The following is an 11,899-nucleotide window of genomic DNA, read 5'->3' as shown; positions in this document are numbered from 1 at the left end:
GCTGGTCTCGGCTGAGAGGGAGAGAACCCTCTAGTTCTTCATGGAAAGAGAGGATTTTTATTCTCTTGTGGTTCATGAAAAATCAAAATAGGAGCCTTCTCTCTCTCGGTAATGTTGTAGAGAGCAATAGAGATAAAAAAGGGTAGAAGAGAATTCAGATTCAAGGGGGAGGACCTAGAGCTCGTCAAGGAGAACTCTTAAACCCTGTTTAACCTAAAAAATCAATACTTGCTTTTTCTTCATTCCTTTACCCTCTAAAGAGGGTTTGACGCCATTAGAGTTTAGAGTTTCATAATTATAATTCTACCCCTATGGCATGTAGCTTTAAATACTTAATGAAAAATATACTTAAAAATAATATAAAATATGAAAGTAAAAGTAATTAACTCAGTGAATCATTGGTGCCTCCTTTGGGTGACTCGGTTAACTATTGAGTCATCAACATTTGCCCTCGTCCCAAGGAGAAAGAGCTTGTCCTCAAGCTCTTAAGTTGGGTAGACATGCTTGAAGTTGGCCAGCTGTTCCCATGTAGCAGTTGCTGGTTCGGTGTCCTTCCATTGGACTAGATTCTCCCACTGGTCATGAATAAGGTAGGTACGCAATACCGTGACTGGGTGGAAGGAGGGGGTGAGCCCTGAAAGGGTTTAAGTAGGGAGACATGGAAAACATCATGAAGTTTGGCCGTGGTGGGAAGTTGCAGTTGATAGATGACTGACCCGATGCCCCGAATAATAGAGAAAGGCCCAAAGTATTGTGGGGAATGTTTATTACGCTAGTGGCCAGAAATTGAGTGTTGACGGTGAGGTTGGACTAGTAACCAAACGTAGTCCCCTTCCTTGTATGAGATATCCCTGTGTCCCTTGTCATGGAAGTCCTTCATACGAAGTTGTGCATTGAGGTGGCAAGCCAAAATATTCTGTAGCACTTGGTCCCATTAAATTAGTGACTTATCAATAGAGTCCACTCGGGTGGAGCCCGAAGTATACGAGAGAAGTCGAGGAGGATCTCTTCCATATAGAACGTTGAAGGGAGTAGATTGGAAGGCAGTGTGGAAGGAAGTCTTGTAACAATATTCAGCCCACGGTAGCCATTGAACCCATTTTTTAGGACGATTGCCCTCATGACATCGGAGATACATTTCCATGGTGCGGTTAACCACCACCTCTGTTTGGCTGTCTGTTTGAGGATGATAGGATGATGAGAATTTCAACTTGGTGCCGGATAGACGAAAGAGTTCCCGCCAAAAAGTTCTGGTAAAGACCGCATCATGATCACTGACAATCAATTCTAGAATACCATGTAAACGAACAATATATTCGAGGAATATATTGTCAGGAGGCAGGCCAATACAACCTAAAAGACTAGTCGTTTAAGTGCGGAAAGCCAACCTAATCAAGAGAGGTGGACCGGAACCACCTCTGACACCCACCCACCCCTTACCGCTCCCTGTGGGATTCGAAGGGGGGACGTGCCGGACTTGGCTCTGATACCATCTCAAGAGGCTGGCCAATACAACCTAAAAGACTAGTTATTTAAGTGTGGAAAATCAACTTAATCAAGAGAGGTGGACCTGAACCACATCTGACACCCACCTGCCCCTTATCGATCCCCGCGGGATTCGAAGGCGGGACGTGTCGGACCTGGCTCTGATACCATGTCAAGAGGTTGGCCAATACAACCTAAAATACTAGTCGTTTAAGTGTGGAAAGCCAACCTAATCAAGAGAGGTGGACCGGAACCACCTCTGACATATATGTGCCACTCAGGATGCAATATATGGGTGTGCCATGGGAATAAAGTGAGCATACTTGGAGAACCTAACCACCACCACAAATAATACCGATTTGCCGGAAGACTAAGGAAGACATTCTATGAAATCCATAGATATATCGTCCTACACTTGTGTAGCAAGTGTAAGAGGCTGTAGAAGACCCATTGGACTTAAGTGTTAGTCCTTGTTACGTTAACTGATGTTACATATGTTGCAATGGAGGTCTTCATGTCTTGCCAATAGAAATCCGCTCAAATGCGAGACAATGTTTTTTTTGTATGCCTTTGTGAGTGCTGTCATGGTATGCAGAGATGATGGCTAAAACTAACTCTGAAGTGTGTGGTACATATGAGCACAATTTATAGTAAATAAGAGAATCCTGGACAGACCATCTAGAGTCCAGTGCCCCCTCTCTAATTTTTTTTTTTTGTGCAGATTTAGGAAGACTGGTTTGCTAGTATTTTCCTCCTTTACCAAGTCTAAGAGAATAAAATGAGGTTGGCTGATGGCATAGAGAAGCGGAGGATTCTCGTAACGTCGTGACAAAGCGTCGGTCGCCTTGTTTAACCGCCCAACGTGGTATTCCACTATAAAGTCGAACCCCATCAATTTACTAATCCAATGTTGTTGAGGAGAAGTCGTGAGGTGCTGCTCTATCAAATATTTAAGACTGTAATGATCAGTACGAATGAGAAATGCATGGCCCCATAAGTAAGGTCACCGATGTTGGACAAATTTGGCCAACCCGATAGACTTGCGTTCATATGCTGCCAATTTGTGATTACATTCTGCCAATTGTCTGCTGAAATATGCAATAGGGTGAAAGTGATGTTGTAGAATGGCCCCAATGCCCCCCACCTGGTGTGTCACACTCGACCTCAAATAAATCTTCCAAATTGGAAAGTTGTAGAACTGGTGCAGATGCAAGAACTAATTTGAGATCTAAGAAGGATTGTGTTGCCTGGTCATTCTAAGTAAATGAAATTTTCTTGAGGAGGTTTGTCAATGGTGTTGCTAATGGCCCATAATTCTTGATAAATTTTCTATAATAGCCAGCTAATCCCAAAAACCCTCTCAAAGTAGAGGTATTCATAGGTTGCGGCCAATCAGCAATGGCTTGGATTTTTTCAAAATCAACTGTGATCCCATCATGGGAAATAATATGGCCAAGATAGGCCACATCGGATGTCGCAAAAGAGTATTTAGATTTATTTAAATATAGCTGATGTGCATGTAAAAATTGAAATACCACTCTTAAATGTTCTAAATGCCGAATTCCGAACTGGCTGTAAATGAGTATGTCATAAATAAAAAACAAATACAAATTTGTGTAGATAGTTGTGGAATACCTCGTTCATTAACGCATGGAATGTGGATGGTGCATTGGATAACCCAAATGGCATGACCACAATTTCAAAATGGTCGTGATGAGTGCGGAAGGTAGTTTTCTCGATGTCGTCTAGATGCATACGAATTTGATGATATCCAGAGCGCAAGTCCAATTTGGTGAATACCCATGACCCATGTAATTCATCTAGAAGCTCCTCCACCACAGGAATAGGGAACTTGTCTTTCACAGTTTGTGCATTCAAATCCAGATAATCGACACAAAAATCACCATGTACCATCATGTTTCTTAACGAGGAGGACTGGTAAAGAAAATGGTGAACGACTGCTGCGTATAAGACCTTGCTGCAACATGGTTTGGCACGGTCTTTCTATTTCATCTTGTTGGAGGTGTGGATACCGATAAGGTCTAACCACCACCACATCTGAGCCTTGTTTTATACATATCCGATGGTCACAGTGATTCAAGAGAGGCAGCCCGGAGGGCTCTTGGAACAAGGCCAAGAATTCAGCTAGGAGATGTTCTATAGTGCTGTCTGGATTGTCCTGTGTGTGAAGCACATTAATGTGATGTGGCTTGTCAACTTGACTGCCCTTTAACAGTACTTGGCATCTACCCGTTTAAAAGTTCATAGTTAAAGCAGTAAAGTCCCATAATATAGGGCCTAAATTTTGTAAGCATTTAAAACCCAATACCATATCGAACCCAGCTATATGACAAAAAATTCTGTATGAAAGAAAGTTGTACTATTTGAGAAGTTTACTTCTTTGCTGATGTCATAGCTAGGAACTTTCTCTCCTTTGGCAACCAAAATTGTGGCTGTTGGGTGTGGAAGGATCTATAGTTGAAGGTGTTGAGCAGCTGTTAAACTAAGAAAATTATGTGTACTTCTCGAATCCACCAGGCTGGCAAGGTCCTGGTCCATCACCCGAGTCCTTACTTGCATAGTTTTGGCGGATTTCTGGCCGGTAATGGCATGCAGAGAGATTTCTGGTGCATCTTCCTCAGGAGGATCATCACTCTATTTTGGTTATGTGATTTCATCAACTTATAACCAGAACAACCGTTTACACTGATGGCCTGCCCAGTATGGTTCATCACAGTTGTAACATAAGTTCTTTGCCTTGCGGTCAGCCATCTCCAAAGTAGTTAATTTTCAAATATACTGGGCGGGTGGGTTGCTGGGCCGTGTATCTACTGTAAGAGTAGTAATGGGATTATTTCTGGCCTATTGCCCTGTTGGGAAAGTTATCTGAGGGGTAGTGTTGTGCCTCCCTTGACAACTATTGGAAGTGTTCCAATCCCCTTGCCAAGCTATCCTCTGATTTTGAACTTTTTGTCGAGTTTCCAGTGCACGAGCTAAATTCATTGCTCGAGCTAAGTTAGAAGGTTCATGGAACTCCACCCCTGACCTTAATAACTCATTAAGGCTTGCTGTAAATAAATTGACCTACTGGTGTACGCGAACCATCCGGCTGTCTCGTGCCTATTTTTCTTAGAACAGTTTATAGTTCCACTAGCCCAGTTTGTCGTAACAGCACCAAATCCCTCAAGGGGTTGTTTTGGGCTGGAAGTCCTAACTGTATAGTTCATAATTCTTTAAACTTTTCCCAATCCAGTACCAATCTGTCCAATTCTAGTTTATGAAACAAACGTTGTGCTTCATCGAGCATATGGAAGGTGGCTAGTCCCACCTTATCAATTTCTCATGTTCTTTGATGGATAAATTTTTTTCACACCTATGTAACCAAATTAGGGGGTCGTTTGACCCATTAAAAGTAGGAAAATCTAATTTTGTATACCTTGGTATGGTGCTTCCTTCCTGGTTGAAATTTTCAGTCTTGACAGGAAAGACAATGCCCCCCCCCCCCTTCTGCTGTGCGAGTTGTTCTCTCCTATTTGTTCCGGGGTTGAGTTCCTTCCAGCCGTAATATTTCCCATCATTCCAGAAAGTCTATAAATTTGAAGATTAATATTTAGATGTTGTTCCAACTTCTCCATGATTAGAACAAAATTCCTTTCATTTTTTGCCTGCACCTACTGCCCTCTGATCAACAATTCTTTTAGCTCACCATTGTTGGGCTCCCCCGTGTTACCCTGCTCTGATACCACGTTGTTATGGTCCCTAGCCATGGATCTAGCAACTCGGCATAAAAGTGGAGAATCCAAAGTGAGAAAAAACGAATTCAGCATTGGTAGGTGCTGCTGCTCTCGGTAAGAGGTATTGGAACCTCTTATGGAACTCGAAAAAGGAGGAATACAAGGCCCCCTAGCTGGTATTGGCTGAGAGGGTGAGAACCTTCTAGTTATTCACGGAAAGAGAGGATTTTTATCTTCTTGTAGTTCACAGAAAATCAAAATAGGAGCCTTCTCTCTCTCTCTCTCTCTCTCTCTCTCGATAATGTTGTAGGGATCAATAGAGATAAAAAAGGGTAGAAGAGAATTCAGATTCAAGAGGGAACCTGGACCTAGAGCTCGTCAAGGAGAACTCTTAAACCCTATTTAACCTAAAAAATCAATACTTGCTTTTTCTTTATTCCTTTACCCTCTAAATAGGGTTTGACGCCATTAGAGTTAGGGTTTCATAATTACAATTCTGCCCTTACGGCATATTGCCTTAAATACTTGATGAAAAATATTCTTAAAAGCAATATAAAATATGAAAGTAAAAGTAATTAACTTAGTGAGTCATTGGCACCTCCTTTGGGTGACTCGGTTAGCTATTGAGTCTCTAACATAAACACAGAAGAAGGAAAAAGCAAGCACAAAAAAGACAACATGATTTATACAGGTCAATCCGCGTACTGACTCAGCTTAGGGAATTGATTAGGCTCCGCAACTTAAAAAATGGGTCATTTGATATATGGGCCAAAGCTCTAGTGTCCAAGAACCAGTCAGAGGGTGCATATCCATTTAGAGTGTATGATCCAATGAAAGCCTCAACAAGATGGGCGTGAGACTCACAGGAATCATAGCGGGCATAACACTGGTTGCAACGATCAACATAATGGCCATCAAGGCGACACATCTGGCAGCGAGGAGGATGGCCCCCTGCACCAGAATGAGTTTGACCTTGGTTGGCATAATGGCTGGCAAAACCATTGGGGTGGCCATGTGTTCCACCAGAGACACAATGGGTTGAACGCTTAGAACCACGAGATGCAGCAGTGAAAACATTAATGGGAGGAATATGGCTCTCGAGTGATTTATGAAAGAGCTCAATGCTCTCAGTGTTGGAGACGAGGTTGTAGAAACATGGGAGAGGCATGAGGGTAGTTTGTGTGATGGAGAATGTGGAGAAAACAGTGTTGAGTCCACAGAGAAACTAGTGGAGTTTGTTAGTATTGTCAACAGGTCTGCCGATCGCGTGAAGCTAGTCGTAGAGACCTTTGAAAATGCAGGTATAGGTTGAATTGATTTTTGCACTTTAGCTGGTGGTGGTCATCTTTGAGATGAATTTTGCAAGACTTTGATCGATGACTGAAGGCATTTTCCAATACGAGCCATACGTCGCGTGCAATGGAGAGGCCAACGGGTTCAGTCATTGCCTCCTCGGTGAGCGGGGAAAGGAGGAGGCCGAGAAGGTGTTGATCCATTGTTCTCCATGCCAAATGTTTGGTAGTAGGGGTGGTAGAATCTGTGATGGAAAACTGTGGTGGTGGTGCAAAGGTTCTGTCCACATAGCCGAGGACATTTTGACTCTCAAAAGATGAAGAAGATGGCTTTTGTAGAGAAGGTAGGTTGTGGTGGAGAGTTTAATGGTAATCATCTGGATAAGGGGTATGAAAGGGAAGAAGATGAGAAAAGGATTTAGCGACCATTGAGGTTTGACCTGAGAGATCAACTACTTCATGATTCGAACCTCCGAGATCAATGTCGTGGATTGAATGAAGAGATGAGGGACTTGGACAAAGACTTTGAAAAGAGGCGACTTTTTTTAAAATCATTGTGAAACAAGTTGGGCACAGGATTGAACCACAAACCGATCCAGGTTCACATGCGTGGGTTGGCAAAGCCTTGGCCCAAGGAGAAACTTAGCCCTCAGACTAAAAAATGGGGGACATCGATTCTGGTGGTCTCTCCTCCCGAAGTCGAGGAGGTGTGCAATCCGTTCTTGATCAGAGTGTGGTGAGGTCGTTGATGTTTTTGGTGATCTCATGGCAGAGAAGGTAGTGTTGTGGGATGCGATGATGATGTAATAGGTGGAGAAAGGGGGTACGTCGGGTGGCCTTCGAGTCTTGATAGATCACCGAACAGATGCCAAGGCCTGGGCCAGGGGCCAATCCGTAGAATTGCAACAACAACTGAAGTAGAGCAAGAGGAGCGTGATAGGACTGTCAACGATTACGTAGGTGATGAGCAGCAGAAGAGGGGTTCCCCGTAAAAAAAATTAGAAATAAAATTGGGAGACAGGTGATAGATGAGGAATCTTGATACCTTTTAATATTTGATTAAAATCTTTGTAATCACTGCGAATTCAATGGTGAGGATTTACATTTATTTATACTAAATTTACAACATAATTTACAACAGTTTTTCTGCATCTCGGTGATTTTGTCTTTGGCCTCTGTTTCTGGTATTAGGAAATGGTCTTCACCTGCTGTTATGGGGATGAACAACGAGTGAGTTTGTGGGAGGAATATGGCCTCGACTAAAAATAATAGAGACAACCAAAATTTTGAAGTTTAGAGTAGTTATGAGGAGTGCCAATTTTTTTGGCATATGGAGATATAAGATTAAGCGTGGGAGTAGGTAGACGGTTGATGAGATAGACAGTAGTGAAAAATACATACGACTAGTGTTGAATTTATTGAAAAGAGAATTACTTCATTGACTTTTTGTAATCAGAGAACATGAACCTTTATTTATAATAGGGGAAGGTAGTAGAGTCCAATTACAATTAAATTACCTTTGTCCCAATTACACCCAAACTCTAACACTTAAAGATAAGTCCTAGCATAATTAAATAACCCAGTATAAATAGAAGAATAACATGACTAAAATACCTTTAAACTAAAACTCTTCTATGACACCTGTTTCCATAATAATTTTGGCTTTGTAAGACTTCTTATTGTGTAAGACTCCTCATGCCACCTCCCGTGATCATGGTGGGTCCATATCTTATAGGCTTGGGCCTATCTTTCGACACTCCCCCTCAATCTTGGGTGAGAGAACATCATGAACTCCTAGCTTACTACAAATGATGTATAAGATCTTCTCGTATAAAATAGCATATAAAATGGCAGTCTTCCATATCTTTCAATACTCCCCATCACGCTGGTGGTTTCTTCCATGAAGCCCAACTGGCATAAGATAAGTGAGAGTAAAATCACTCCAAGTCGTATGACATCGCTCCATACTCCAGTCATAACCCATACTGGATGTAGGGCACACTCCTATCATTCACAGGTAGTGGGTCTATACGTAGTGCTCAGAAGTGTAGTAAAACTCTTCCATCACCATGTCCCTCCACAGGATAACGACTCTCAAGTGGTAGGAGTAATAAATGCCAATTAATGGGGGTGAGGTAATGGTAGTGATCTTAGCTTGAACCAAATAACATAGATGTAGTAATAAGCTCCTTCGTCACTGTGTCCCAACTTGAGCATTGACTCTCAAAGGTAGAAATGGGTGATAAGTTGGTAATGCCTGTCATTCACAAGACGGAGATAAAAGACCCATGGATATATATATATATATATATATATATATATATATATATATATATATATATATATATATATATATATAAAGTCTCAATAGACTTAAAACAGCTATATATATGATGGACTTAAAACACCAACCGAAGCAACACACAAGAAGTTGGCCCAAAGGGGTATTTGAGAGTCAAATAAAGGATGGTAGGAGAGAGGCTACCAAATAACTAATGGGTAACGGGTAAAGAGGAAGATAGGATGCTGAGGCCACCACTTCTTCAATAATAATGTCTCATCCAAAAAGACACAATAGCAGTAGCTAAAATATGCTTGGGCCCATATCATACGAACCAAAATAATAACAATCCTTGTAAATGACCCATGAAATAATTCGATGCGAGTATCTACACCAAATCATATGTTGCGAATACCTCAAAATAATAATCCAACTAGAGAAATATAATCGAGTTGCGTCAAGTCAAATAGTAGACCAATATAGCTAAGTCGCGAAAAAAAATATATGTAAAACTTGGGACCCGGACTAGTCCGGGTTGGAGCAGGCACTGAAACGGTGCTTGTTTAAATTTTCCTAACTTAGGAAAAATTTAATCGCAACAGTCTTCTTCTTCTTCTTCGGAAATTGCGTCAAACAAAGCGGACTCAGAACCAGATTAAACTTTCTTTCTCCCCCTCAGTAGAAGCTGTAATGGACAGTAACTCAGTAACTCAGTGGAAGTTGGACTCGTCATCCCCTGCAAAACCAACAAAGTTGTGGATGAACAAAAAACAACGTCAACGTCTTCCAGTGCGACGTTGGCATAACCGAATAATTTGTGCTAGCTCGGAAGCAATTTCAAGAAATAAAATTGACTCTAGTAGAATGCTAAAGCAACAGAAAAACACACCAAGTAACAACAGTTCCAACTGCAACTTGTTGTCGTTGTCTCTGCTTTCGAACAAAGTGGAGAACCAGAGACGACATGCTAGCACTGAACAGATCTTTCCGAAAATAGTTATTTCCAATAGAGAGTCAATCACCAGCGCAAAATAATCTAAGGCGCAATTTCTAAAAATAGCAGAGAGGATATCTCCAGGAGAATCAACAGTAAATCTTCCTGAAAAGAGAAAATATATTATTGGAAATCATGGTAGGAATGCTCGACAACTTCCTTGCCATGGAAGTCATCGTCTTCAGCGCAAATAATGTCTCTGTTGTGGACTCAATAGCACACCGAGTCACACAACGAAGAAGACAACAACAACTCACTCAATAGGATTTAATTCTTATATTTCTTTGAGTAGGATTTATTTATTATATTGTTTTAAGTAGGATTTATTTCTTATATTTTTTTAAGTAGGAGTTATTTCTAATTACTTTATATGTAAGGACATTATGGGGAATTATTGTAACCCTAACCCTAAAACTCCCTATTTAAGGGATACGTATGAATGAAATAGGTAAGCTTTGAGATTTTAGAATAACCTAGTCTAAATAGGTTGAGATCACCTCTTGATCTCGAGTTTAGGGTTTACTCCGAAAATCCAACCTATTCTTCACCCTCCATTGCCATCCATCTTCACCCAAATTCATCCACCATCATCCCTACTAAGAAAAGGAGCTTCCTGCCCCTTTTCCGAGCCCAAAGGGGAGGTCTATCCTCCTTCTCGGCAGTAGCAGCAAGAGAGGCCCAATTCCTCCCTTACCTAGCAGCAAAGTGAGGATTTTTATCCTCAAATCTTGAGCAAATCCTCGTGCAACGTGGGAGCTGATCATAGCATCAAAGAAGAGGTATTAATCTATCCCAAACTTGTGTTTCAAGTTATTTAAGAAAGAAGGATTGCATTTTTAGCTAGAGCAGCAACAAAGAGGGCCAAACCCTCTTTGCCGTGACCAAGAAAAGAGAGCACCTTGCTCTAGCAAGGTCAGCATTGTTGTGGGGTCTTCTACCTAGCACAACAACTCGGTAGGACCCTCAAATGAGGATCTTTCCTCCTGGCCAAGCACTGGTTAAGGAGAAATACTCATACACAGACCCTTGACGTGAAGTGAGTAAATTCTGAGTGCTGGATTCACAAATCCCACGCTGTGTTACTCGATCCATGACCCGGGACCGTAACGACTTGGTATCAGAGCAGGGTAACATGGGGGATAATATCAGCAATGAAGAAATTCAAATCAGGATACAAAAGATAGAAGATAGCCTTGAAATAGCACAACCAGTGTTGGGAAGGGTTTGTGGTTTGGAAGAAGAGATGAGCCGAATCATTAGCATGCTACAGGAGTTGAGGACAAAGAGACATCAGAGTCCAGAGGTGAGAGAGGTTGCTCAACCATATCACAGAAGAAGGGAGCAGTGGCCTGGGTGCACTGCTGTCCAAGCACCTCAGCATGAAGGCACAATCCCAAGGTACACCAAGTTAGAGTTTCCCTCTTTCAATGGTTCTGTGGATCCCGTAATTTGGTTGCATAGATGTGAAATTTTTTTTTGAACCAAGGGACTACTTAATGGGATAAGGTGCAACTAGCCTCTTTCCATATGACAGATGAAGCCATGTTATGGGTGACTCAAGTAGAGAAAGAGAGACCGGGAATGACTTGGGGAGATTTTAAAAATCTATGCACAGTTAGATTTGGGCCTCCCGCCAACAGCAACCCCTTGGGAGAGTTAGTCCTATTGAGACAAACGGGTTCAGTGGAACACTATCAAAAACTCTTCCAGGAAAAGTTGGCTCGTGCTGGAGAGAGGGTATTGGTTGACCAGGAGGTCTCCTTATTCACAGCAGGTCTCAATGAGTATTTACGGCTAGAGGTAGAACTCCTTATGCCCACGGATCTAGCTCATGCCATGAATATGGCCTGAGCAATGGAACAACGACAACAGTTGCAGCAACGTAAGCCGGGTTGGTCGAGTGAGAGGAACACTTCCTCCACATGGCAAAGGTGCCGCTATAATTCATCTCAGGGAGCATCTACAGCAGCACCATCCAGACACACTCCGACTACGACTCGGGTAGCCGATCCCCGCCCTGGTAATTCCCTACCGAGCTTTATAAAAAAATTGACGAGTGCGAAGATGGCAGAAAGGCGGTCCAAAAATCTCTGTTATAACTGTGATGAGCAGT

The sequence above is a fragment of the Aristolochia californica genome, unplaced genomic scaffold (genome assembly GCF_029961685.1).
Source record: "Aristolochia californica isolate CCGP_79_NKW_82.1479 unplaced genomic scaffold, dmAriCali1.0.hap1 SCAF_5, whole genome shotgun sequence".
In the NCBI taxonomy this organism is placed as follows: Eukaryota; Viridiplantae; Streptophyta; class Magnoliopsida; order Piperales; family Aristolochiaceae; genus Aristolochia; species Aristolochia californica.
This window is presented reverse-complemented; position numbering follows the sequence as displayed.